A 12748-nucleotide genomic window follows, 5' to 3' on the forward strand; every position below is an offset into this window, starting at 1 on the left:
ACACACACACTCACACACTGGACACACACACACACACACAGAGTGGACACACACACACACAAACACACTGGACACACAGTGGACAGACACACACACACACACTGGACACACACAGAGTGGACACACACACACACAATGGACACACACACACAGGACACACTCATACACACACTGGACAAACACACACACTGGGCACACACACACGCACACACACACTGGACACACACGCACACTGGACAAACACACACACACCTACACACACACACAGGACACACACACACTGGACACACACACAAACACACTGGACACACACTGGACTCACACACACACACACTGGACACACACATACACACTGGACTCACACACACACACACACACACACACACACACACTGGACACACACACACAAACTGGACACGCACGCACACAATGGACACATACAAACAAAGGACACACACACACACACACACTGGACACACACACACTTGACACACATACAGACACACACACACACACTGGTCCCAGACACACAAAAAGGAAACACACACACAAATACACACACACACACGCACTGGACACACACACAGACTGGGCACACACACACTGGGCACACACACACACACTGGAAACACACGCACACTGGACAAACACCTACACACACACACAGGACACACACACACTGGACACACACACAAACACACTGGACACACACTGGACTCACACACACACACTGGACACACACACACACACACACTGGACACACACACACTTGACACACATACACACACAAACTGGACACACACAAACACACACACAAACACACACACACACACTGGTCCCAGACACACAAAAAGGAAACACACACACACATACACACACACACACACACACAGACACACACACACACACATACACACACAGACACACACACACACACACACTGGACACAGACACACACAAACACACACTGGACCCACACACACACACTGGACACACACACACACACTCACACACAATGGATACACAGACACACTCACAAACACTAGACACACGCACTGGACACACACACAGACTGGACACACACACACACTGGGCACACACACACGCACTGGACACACACGCACACTGGACAAACACCTACACACACACACACACACACTGGACACATACACAAACACACTGGACACACACTGGACTCACACACACACACTGGACACACACACACACACACACTGGACACACACACACCTGACACACATACACACACAAACTGGACACACACACACACACACACACACACACACACTGGTCCCAGAGACACAAAAAGGAAACACACACACACATACACACACAGACACACACACACACACACACACACTGGACACATACACACACACACACACTGGAAACACACACACACACACAAACATTGGACACACACACACACACACACACTGTACACACACACACTGGACACACACACACAGTGGACACACACACACACACACACACTTGGACAAATGTATATACTGTGTGTGTGTGTGTGTGTGTGTGTGTGTGTGTGTGTGTGTGTGTGTGTGTGTGTGTGTGTGTGTGTGTGTGTGTGTGTGTGTGTGTGTGAGAGTTCAGGTGTATCCCTCAATGACTGTCTGTTCTTCTGCTTACCGCTACAGTGTGGAACATGGTGGAGAGAACACAATGAAACCTGGACTTAGAAAATGTGAGTGTTGACTGCTGTGAAGAATATGACTAAGAATAAGTCTTAATTCAAGTGAAGTCAAAGTCAAAGACCACCATCATTACTTACTTGGTCATATTAAATATCAGCTGTAGTTCTACAGAAGCACAAATCAGGGACACCAAAGTTTACAAAGAGTTGCTTTGACAATGTGTGTGTGTGTGTGGCGTGTTTGTGTTACTTTAGAAATGTGTGTGTGTGTGTTCATGCATGCATGCATGAAGGTGTGTGTGTGTGTGTGTGTGTGTGTGTTCAGGGTGTATGTGTATTCAGGATGTGTGTGTGTGTGTGTATGTAATTAATGTCTGTGTGTGTGTGTGTTGCGTGTTCGTGTTACGTTAGAAATGTGTGTGTGTGTCCAGTGTGTGTGTGTTCAGGATGTGTGTGTGTGTGTGTGTGTGTGTGTGTGTGTGTGTATGTGTGTGTGTGTGTGTGTGTGTGTGTGTGTGTGTGTGTGTGTAATTAATGGGAATAAGTGTGTTTTATTTTACCATACAGTATAACATATGATCATTCAACAAGTCTCAAGTTACCTTAACTTCTCCTTTTGATACCTAGAAACATCTACATTAAATGAATTAGTGAAAAGTGAGTTAACATTCTAATGTGAATGATGATGATTTCTAATATTGTGTCTGGTTTCATCCATCAGATGTCTGTGATCTCACACTGGACCTTAACACAGTAAACAGATTCCTCTCTCTGTCTAAGGAGAACAGAAAGGTGACATGTAGGAGAGAGGAGCAGCCGTATCCTGATCACCCAGAGAGATTTGAGGGCTGTAGTCAGGTGCTGTGTAGAGAGGGTCTGACTGGGCGCTGTTACTGGGAGGTAGAGTGGAGTGGGGAAGGGGCTGATATAGGAGTGACATATAAAGGAATCAGCAGGAGAGGATGGGGTAATGACTGTTGGATTGGATACAATGACAAGTCCTGGAGTCTGACCTGCTCTGACAACAGTTACTCTGCCAGGCACAATAATAAGTCCACTACCATAGACGTCCCCTCCTCCAGCTCCCACAGAGTAGGAGTGTATCTGGACTGGCCAGCCGGCACTCTGTCCTTCTACAGAGTCTCCTCTGACACACTGACCCACCTGAACACATTCCACTCCACATTCACTGAGCCCCTCTATCCAGGGTTTAGGGTTTATGTTAACTCCTCAGTGTCCCTGTAAATAATAACCATGGTAACACTGACACACACACACTAAACACACACACACACACACACTCACACACACACACACACTGGACACACACACACTGTACACACACACACAAACACTGAACACACACAGTGGACACACACAAACACACATACACACACTGGACACAAACAAACACACACACACTGGACAAAAACACAAACACTGGACACACTCACACTGTACACACACACACACACACACTGAACACACACACTGGACACACACACACACTGGACACACACACACACTCTGGACACACACACACACTGGACACACACACACACACTGGACACACACACACACTGGACACACACACACACACACACACACACACACACACACACACACACACACACACACACACACACACACACACACACACACACACACACACACACACACACACACACACACACACAAACACATACACACACTAGACACACACACACACACACTGGACACACACACACACTGGACACACACACACACTGGACACAAAAACACACACACACACACACACACTGGACAAACACACACACACACACACACACACAAACACACTGGACACACACACACTGGACACACTCACACTGGACACACACACACACACACACACTGGACACACACACACACTGTACACACACACACACACACACTGAACACACACACTGGACACACACACACACTGGACACACACACACACTGTACAAATACACACACACACACACTGGACACACACACACTGGACACACACACACTGGACACACACGCACACACGCACCGGACACACACACACACATACACTGGACACAAACACACACACTAGACACACACACACACTGGACAAACACACACACTGGACACACTCACACTGTACACACACACACTGGACACACACACATTGGACACACACACTGGACACACACACACACGGGACACACTCACACACTGGACACACACACACACTGGACACACACACACACACACACACACTGGACAAACACACACACACACACACACTGGACAAACACACACACTGGACACACACACACTGGACACACTCACATACACCGAACACACACACACACACACACACACACACATACATTGGACACACACACACACACACACACACACACACACACACACACACACAAACACACACACACACACACACACACTGGACAAACACACACTGGACACACACACACACTGGACACATACACTGGACACACACACACACCGGACACACACACACACTAGACACACACACACACACACACTGAACACACACACTGGACACACACACACACACACACACACACACTGGACACACACAAACACACACACACACACACACACACACTGGACAAACACACACACTGGACACACATTTTGATGAAAGGAAATCCCATATAGCCTACTGGACAGGACTTTGCTATGGCATCTTCTGTTTGGGTGTCTCAGGTCAGGTCTGAGCCATGATCAGAATGTGTCTCTCTGTCTATTTCCAGCCCTGCCATTTCTACCTGTCCTGATCTAGTGTTTCACCCCTGACCTCCTCACACCGTCTCACTGTCCATGTCTGCTTTTAGCTCCCACCTCTACTTCACTGTGTTATAATGGACCTTATGCTTGTTATGTCACCTCTGTAACCAGTTATCAAACATACTGACCTTTCTGACCCTATCCCATGGCCCTACTTTCTACAACTGAACATTTAAATTCCTCTATTAGTTTTATTTAGTGTCCATTTACTTATTTATGTATTTGTTGTATATTGGGGTTGTGCTGCAGAGCATCATGGGTGTTTGTATGTGTTGAGATGATCACGTTCCAGATAAATGGTTGAACTGATTCCTGTCTCCTGTCTCATCATTATTGAATTGTTATACAGACGTGGTTATAAAACCCACGAGACATAACAAAAGATTGGTGATGAGTAAGTCTGAATCTACAGGAGCTATTCTGTCTGGAAGAAGTGGGTTTTTACAACTGTTTAAAACTGTTATTTTCTGTGGTATAGAATAGGCTAATGTTAGCACAGTGTATTGATAGCAGAGGCAAGTGCATAGTCTAGCTAGCTAAGAAAGAGAGTTAACCAGTGGTGTAAAGTACTTAAGTAAAAATACTTTAAAGTACTACTTAAGTAGTTTTTTTGGGTATCTGTACTTGACTTTACTATTTATATTTTTGACAACTTTTACTTTTACTTCACTACATTCCTAAAGAAAATAATATACTTTTTACTCCATACATTTTCCCTGACACCCAAATGTACTCGTTACATTTTGAATGCTTAGCAGGACAGAAAATGGTCCAATTCACACACTTATCAAGAGAACATCCCTACTGCCTCTGATCTGGCAGACTCACTAAACACAAATGCTTTGTTTGTAAATTGTCTGAATGTTGGAGTTTGCCTCTGGCTGAACGTACATTTTAAAAACAAGAAAATCGTCTGGTTTGCTTTATGTAAGGAATTTGAAATGATTTGTACTTAAGTATATTTTAGCAATTACATTTACTTTTGATACTTAAGTATATTTAAAACCAAACACTTTTAGACTTTTACTGAAGTAGTATTTTACTGGGTGACTTTCACTTTTGGTTGAGTCATTTTCTATTAAGGTATCTTTACTTTTACTCAAGTATGACAATTGGGTACTTTTTCCACCACTGGAGTTAACATCGTCATGGACGGCAGAAAAGGACTGGAGACGGACATCGGAGTGGGAAAACAACGTGATTAAAAAGGAAGAATATACAGTGATTAAAGGAAAGGACATTTATTCAACTGTGAAGACAAACCTTTTAATTAAAACTGCTAAATTAGCGAATTTAGGTGGAAACTTCAGTGAGTGAAGTGAATGAAGATCACGTGACTGAGGAAAATATTGCTTTGGTTGAGGACAATATTGAAGTGAGTGACAATCAGGAGCTTATTGAGATACGAAAAATTATTGGAAATGTCGGAAAAATTGGACAGTTTGATAAAAATATTGAGCAGTGGAGCTCATATACAGAACGATTTGAATATTTTGTTCTTGTAAATGACATGGATGAGGACAACATTGTGCCTACATGTTTTAGTGTAATGGGGCCAAAGACATTTAATTTACTAGGCAGCCTGCTACAGCCAGACAGAACAGGTAATAAGACGTATGGGGATATTGTGGAGATACTTAAAGGACAATTTTCACCAGAACCACTAGTTAATGCTGAAAGGTTCAGGTTCCACAGGAGACATCAGGAAGAGGGAGAATCAGTAACAATGTTTGCTGCTGCATTAAATAAATATCAGAACATTGAGTTAAATGCTGTTGTAAATTACATCATTAGAGACAGACTAGTATGTGGGCTACGGAGTGAAGCTACACAAAAGAGACTGTTGACTGAAAGTCATCTGATCTTGGCAAAGGACATTGAAATCAGTGTGTCCATGGAACTAGCTGCTAAAGAGGCTCACCAGTTGAGTTCATCAGGAACTTAGTGGGTTCATCTAACAATCCTAATCACCAGCTGATACATTGTAATCACCTTCCACCTAGAAAACATAATTTAATGAAAATCATAACCTCTCTGTGTGATCTATGTAATCAAGGTGCCTTGGACTCCTTTAATCATATGTACTGGGAGTGACCAGGGGACATTGTTTGGGAAAGTGATACCCTCTGTCTTATCTGCAGTAGTGGATATCATCATACTTTGTTCCCCAAAACTGTTATCACTTAATGATAATTCACCACTGTCATTACAGAAAAGACGTTTAATGTTGTCAAGTTTGACAGCAGCTAAAAATATGTTGTCAACCACCACGCCTCATTGGATCAGCACTTTTATAGATACAGTTGAAGTCGGAAGTTTACATACACCTTAGCCAAATACATTTAAACTCAGTTTATCACATTTCCTGACATTTAATCCTAGTAGAAATTCCCCGTCTTAGGTCAGTTAGGATCACCACTTTATTTTAAGAATGTGAAATGTCAGAATAATAGTAGAGAGCATGATTTATTTCAGCTTTTAGTTCTTTCATCACATTCCCAGTGGGTCAGAAGTTTACATACACTCAATTAGTATTTGGTAGCATTGCCTTTAAATTGTTTAACTTGGGACAAACGTTTCGGGTAGCCTTCCACAAGCTTCCCACAATAAGTTGGGTGAATTTTGGCCCATTCCTCCTGACAGAGCTGGTGTAACTGAGTCAGGTTTGTAGGCCTCCTTGCTCGCACACGCTTTTTCAGTTCTGCCCACATATTTTCTATAGGATTGAGGTCAGGGCTTTGTGATGGCCACTCCAATACCTTGACTTTGTTGTCCTTAAGCCATTTTGCCACAACTTTGGAAGTATGCTTGGGGTCATTGTCCATTTGGAAAACCCATTTGCGACCAAGCTTTAACTTCCTGACTGATGTCTTGAGATGTTGCTTCAATATATCCACATAATTTTCCTTCCTCATGATGCCGTCTATTTTGTGAAGTGCACCAGTCCCTCCTGCAGCAAAGCACCCCCACAGCATGATGCTGCCACCCCCGTGCTTCACGGTTGGGATGGTGTTCTTTGGCTTGCAAGTCCCCCCCACTTTCCTCCAAACATAACGATGGTCATTATGGCCAAACAGTTCTATTTTTGTTTCATCAGACCAGAGGACATTTCTCCAAAAAGTACGATCCATGTCCCCATGTGCAGTTGCAAACCGTAGTCTGGCTTTTTTATGGCAGTTTTGGAGCAGTGGCTTCTTCCTTGCTGAGCGGCCTTTCAGGTTATGTCGATATAGGACTCGTTTTTACTGTGGATATAGATACCTTTGTACCTGTTTCCTCCAGCATCTTCACAAGGTCCTTTGCTGTTGTTCTGGGATTGATTTGCACTTTTCGCACTCAAAGTACGTTCATCTCTAGGAGACAGAATGCGTCTCCTTCCTGAGCGGTATGACGTCTGCGTGGTTCCATGGTGTTTATACTTGCGTACTATTGTTTGTACAGATGAACGTGGTACCTTCAGGTGTTTGGAAATTGCTCCCAAGGATGAACCAAACTTGTGGAGGTCTACAATTTCTTTTCCGAGGTCTTTTCTGATTTATTTTGATTTTCCCATGATGTCAAGCAAAGAGACACTGAGTTTGAAGGTAGGCCTTGAAATACATCCACAGGAACACCTCCAATTGACTCAAATTATGTCAATTAGCCTATAAGAATCTTCTAAAGCCATGACATAATTTTCTGGAATTCTCCAAGCTGTTTAAAGGCACAGTCAACTTAGTGTATGTAAACTTCTGACCCACTGGAATTGTGATACAGTGATTATAAGTGAAATAATCTGTCTCTAAACAATTGTTGGAAAAATTACTTGTGTCAAGCACAAAGTAGATGTCCTAACCGACTTGCCAAAAACTATAGTTTGTTAAGAAGAAATTTGTGGAGTGGTTGAAAAACAAGTTTTAATTACTCCAACCTAAGTGTATGTAAACTTCCGACTTCAACTATATATACATACAGTGGGGAGAACAAGTATTTGATACACTGCCGATTTTGCAGATTTTCCTACTTAAAAAGCATGTAGAGGTCTGTAATTTTTATCATGGGTACACTTCAACTGTGAGGGACGGAATTTAAAACAAAAATCCAGAAAATCACGTTGTATGATTTTTAAGTAATTAATTTGCATTTTATTGCATGACATAAGTATTTGATCACCTACCAACCAGTAAGAAGTCCGGCTCTCACAGACCTGTTAGTTTTTCTTTAAGAAGCCCTCCTGTTCTCCACTCATTACCTGTATTAACTGCACCTGTTTGAACTCGTTACCTGTATAAAAGACCCCTGTCCACACACTCAATCAAACAGACTCCAACCTCTCCACAATGGCCAAGACCAGAGAGCTGTGTAAGGACATCAGGGATAAAATTGTAGACCTGCACAAGGCTGGGATGGGCTACAGGACAATAGGCAAGCAGCTTGGTGAGAAGGCAACAACTGTTGGCGTAATTATTAGAAAATGGAAGAAGTTCAAGATGACGGTCAATCACCCTCGGTCTGGGGCTCCATGCAAGATCTCACCTCGTGGGGCATCAATGATCATGAGGAAGGTGAGGGATCAGCCCAGAACTACACGGCAGGACCTGGTCAATGACCTGAAGAGAGCTGGGACCACAGTCTCAAAGAAAACCATTAGTAACACACTACGCCGTCATGGATTAAAATCCTGCAGCGCACGCAAGGTCCCCCTGCTCAAGCCAACGCATGTCCAGGCCCGTCTGAAGTTTGCCAATGACCATATGGATGATCCAGAGGAGGAATGGGAGAAGGTCATGGTCTGATGAGACAAAAATAGAGCTTTTTGGTCTAAACTCCACTCGCCGTGTATGGAGGAAGAAGAAGGATGAGTACAACCCCAAGAACACCATCCCAACCGTGAAGCATGGAGGTGGAAACATCATTCTTTGGGGATGCAAAGGGGACAGGACGACTGCACCATATTGAGGGGAGGATGGATGGGGCCATGTATCGCGAGATCTTGGCCAACAACATCCTTCCCTCAGTAAGAACATTGAAGATGGGTCGTGGCTGGGTCTTCCAGCATGACAACGACCCGAAACACACAGCCAGGGCAAATAAGGAGTGGCTCCGTAAGAAGCATCTCAAGGTCCTGGAGTGGCCTAGCCAGTCTCCAGACCTGAACCCAATAGAAAATCTTTGGAGGGAGCTGAAAGTCCGTATTGCCCAGCGACAGCCCCGAAACCTGAAGGATCTGGAGAAGGTATGTATGGAGGAGTGGGCCAAAATCCCTGCTGCAGTGTGTGCAAACCTGGTCAAGACCTACAGGAAATGTATGATCTCTGTCATTGCAAACAAAGGTTTCTGTACCAAATATAAAGTTCTGCTTTTCTGATGTATCAAATACTTATGTCATGCAATAAAATGCAAATTAATTACTTAAAAATCATACAATGTGATTTTCTGGATTTTTGTCTTAGATTCCGTCTCTCACAGTTGAAGTGTACCTATGATAAAAAATTACAGACCTCTACGTGCTTTGTAAGTAGGAAAACCTGCAAAATCGGCAGTGTATCAAATACTTGTTCTCCCCACTGTATATATATACACACATATACATATACATATATATATATATATATATATACACACATATACATATATATATATATACATACATACATACACATCCTTTTTAGAAATATATTTCCCTTTATTTCTTTCCAACCCCACCACCCCTTCCCTAATTGGAGTAAACTAGTGAACAACAAGGTTTAGGCCTCTACTTCCAGCTTATACAGTCAATTTTACAATAATTCTATTTTGTTTGTTTTTACTCCTGAACTTCCTCTACCCTTAACCTCTCCGATCATTTTCATGATGTCCATCCGGTTTGCTTCTATATGCCATATATTTCTAACTGTGCTCTTTCACAAAAGCTCTCAACCTATAACCTATATACTTGTTATGCTTATTATGGACACAGTATGGTTACATTATTAGTTATCTTATTGTTATTGCTTGGTGTTAGTTGTTATTAGTCCCATCCTTAAACTCCATTCAACACCTCCCATCTATCTCTTAACACCATCCATATTGGATTTCTATTTGCCATATATATTTCAACCGTACTGTGATGTTTTACAAAACTTCTGAACCTTTATATTCTCATTGTTTCTACAGATTGTAAATTGAAAATAAACATTTTTGCTAAAAGTATTATTATATTATTGATCGATTGACTATGACTTTTCAGATCACCCAGTAATGCTATCTGCAGGGTTAGCTCCAGGTAAATATTGCAATCCTTTAGCCATTCCTGGACCTGTGTCCAAAAACAAGCTACAAATGGACAGTACCAAAACAAATGATCTAATGATTCTGTGTCTTCGCAGCAAAATCTGCAGAGCTGGGAAGATTGTATCCCCCATATAAATAACATTATATTGGTTGCAAGAATTTAATATAATAATTTAAATTGAAAAATTCTAAGATTTGAATCCGGTGTCGTTTTGCATATCAGTTCATAAACACTATGCAATGGAATTGGTACGTCAAAAATCTCTTCCCAACTATTTGCAATCTATATGGGACGGCTGTCAATCTTTTGGTCCTTAAATGAAACTGGTATACTTTTTTATTTATCACAGTTTTCTTTAACCAATTATGTTCTTTAATGCAAGGCCGACAGACAAGTTCCTTACTTTCTCCCCCTTCCACTTTCCTCTTCCATTTTTGCGGTAATGCTGCAATTATTTGGTTGTAATTTTGGGTAGAACAGACATTTCCATATGTTTTTGTTAGCTGCATGTGTGGTGATGCAGTTTGTTAGGGACTCTTTCTATACTGATGCGGCGGGGGGGAGCCTTCTCTGTGAAAGCTAAGGTGCCGATGTCACATGACAAGGGTTCCCTCTACCTAGAGATCGTAGACATGCAAGTATCTTATCTGAGGCAGGCGCTTCAGTCTGTGGGCTGCGCAAAGTTTTGGACTGAGCATATTATTGCAGAAAAATTCCCAAACAGACAGGAGTAAATCCAGCTTCTCTCATATGAAAACGAACACTGTTCCTCCCTGTCAAATGGGAATCACTGCGGGTTGCCCTGATAAAAAGTGCAATTTCTTCAATTTGAAGGCAAACACTTGTGTGTTTCTTATGTTAAAAATAAATGGTGTAAGACAGGAAAGAATTAAATGAAATAAATATAGAACGGAATGTGATGCTGCTCAGTTGAAATATGCCATGCATAAAAGGTTTCCTATGTGTAGATAAAGACTAAAGATAAAGCTATGTATGTAGAATGTAATGCAGGTCAACTGTGTTAGAAGTTATTTCCTGTCTTACACTATTTACTTTTAACATAAGAAACACACAAGTGTTTCCCTTCAAATGGAAGAAATTGCATTTTCACTAAATATACAGTTAAATAACGCTGACTGACACCCAATAGCTTCAGGATGCTATATCCAGTTAAATAACGCTGACTGACACCCAATAGCTTCAGGATGCTGAGCACTAATGCTAGCTTATTAGAAGTCTATGATTGTCTTGTCTGTTCCATCTCCCCCCTCCCTCCCCCCTCTCAGCAGGTTTGACCCATCCCCACTCCCCTCCCTCCCTCCCCTCTCCCTCCATCCCTCCCTCCCCCCTCTCCCTCCCTCCCTCCTCCCTCCCTCCCTCCAACCCTCCCTCCCTCCCTCCCTCCCTCCCTCCCTCCATCCCTCCCTCCCTCCCTCCCTCCCTCCTCCCTCCTCCCTCCTCCCTCCTCCTCCCTCCTCCCTCCCTCCCTCTCAGCAGGTTTGACCCATCCCCACTCCTCTCCCTCCTACCTCCCTCCCCCACCTCCCTCCCTCCCTCCTCCCTCCCTCCCTCCCTCCTCCCTCCCTCCCTCCCTCCCTCCCTCCCTCCCTCCCTCCCTCCTCCCTCCCTCCCTCCCTCCCTCCCTTCCTCCCCCTCTCCCTCCCCCCCTCTCAGCAGGTTTGACCCATCCCCACTCCTCTCCCTCCCTCCCTCCCTCCCTCCCTCCCTCCCTCCCTCCCTCCTCCCTCCCTCCCTCCCCCCACCTCCCTCCCTCCTCCCTCCCTCCCTCCCTCCTCCCTCCCCCCTCTCCCTCCCCCTCTCAGCAGGTTTGACCCATCCCCACTCCTCTCCCTCCGTCCCTCCCCCTCTCCCTCCCCCTCTCAGCAGGTTTGACCCATCCCCTCTCCCCTCCCTCCCTCCCTCCCTCCCTCCCCTCTCCCTCCCCCCTCTCAGCAGGTTTGACCCATCCCCTCTCCCCTCCCTCCCTCCCTCCCTCCCTC

The sequence above is a fragment of the Coregonus clupeaformis genome, unplaced genomic scaffold (assembly GCF_020615455.1).
Source record: "Coregonus clupeaformis isolate EN_2021a unplaced genomic scaffold, ASM2061545v1 scaf0031, whole genome shotgun sequence".
Classification (NCBI taxonomy): domain Eukaryota; kingdom Metazoa; phylum Chordata; class Actinopteri; order Salmoniformes; family Salmonidae; genus Coregonus; species Coregonus clupeaformis.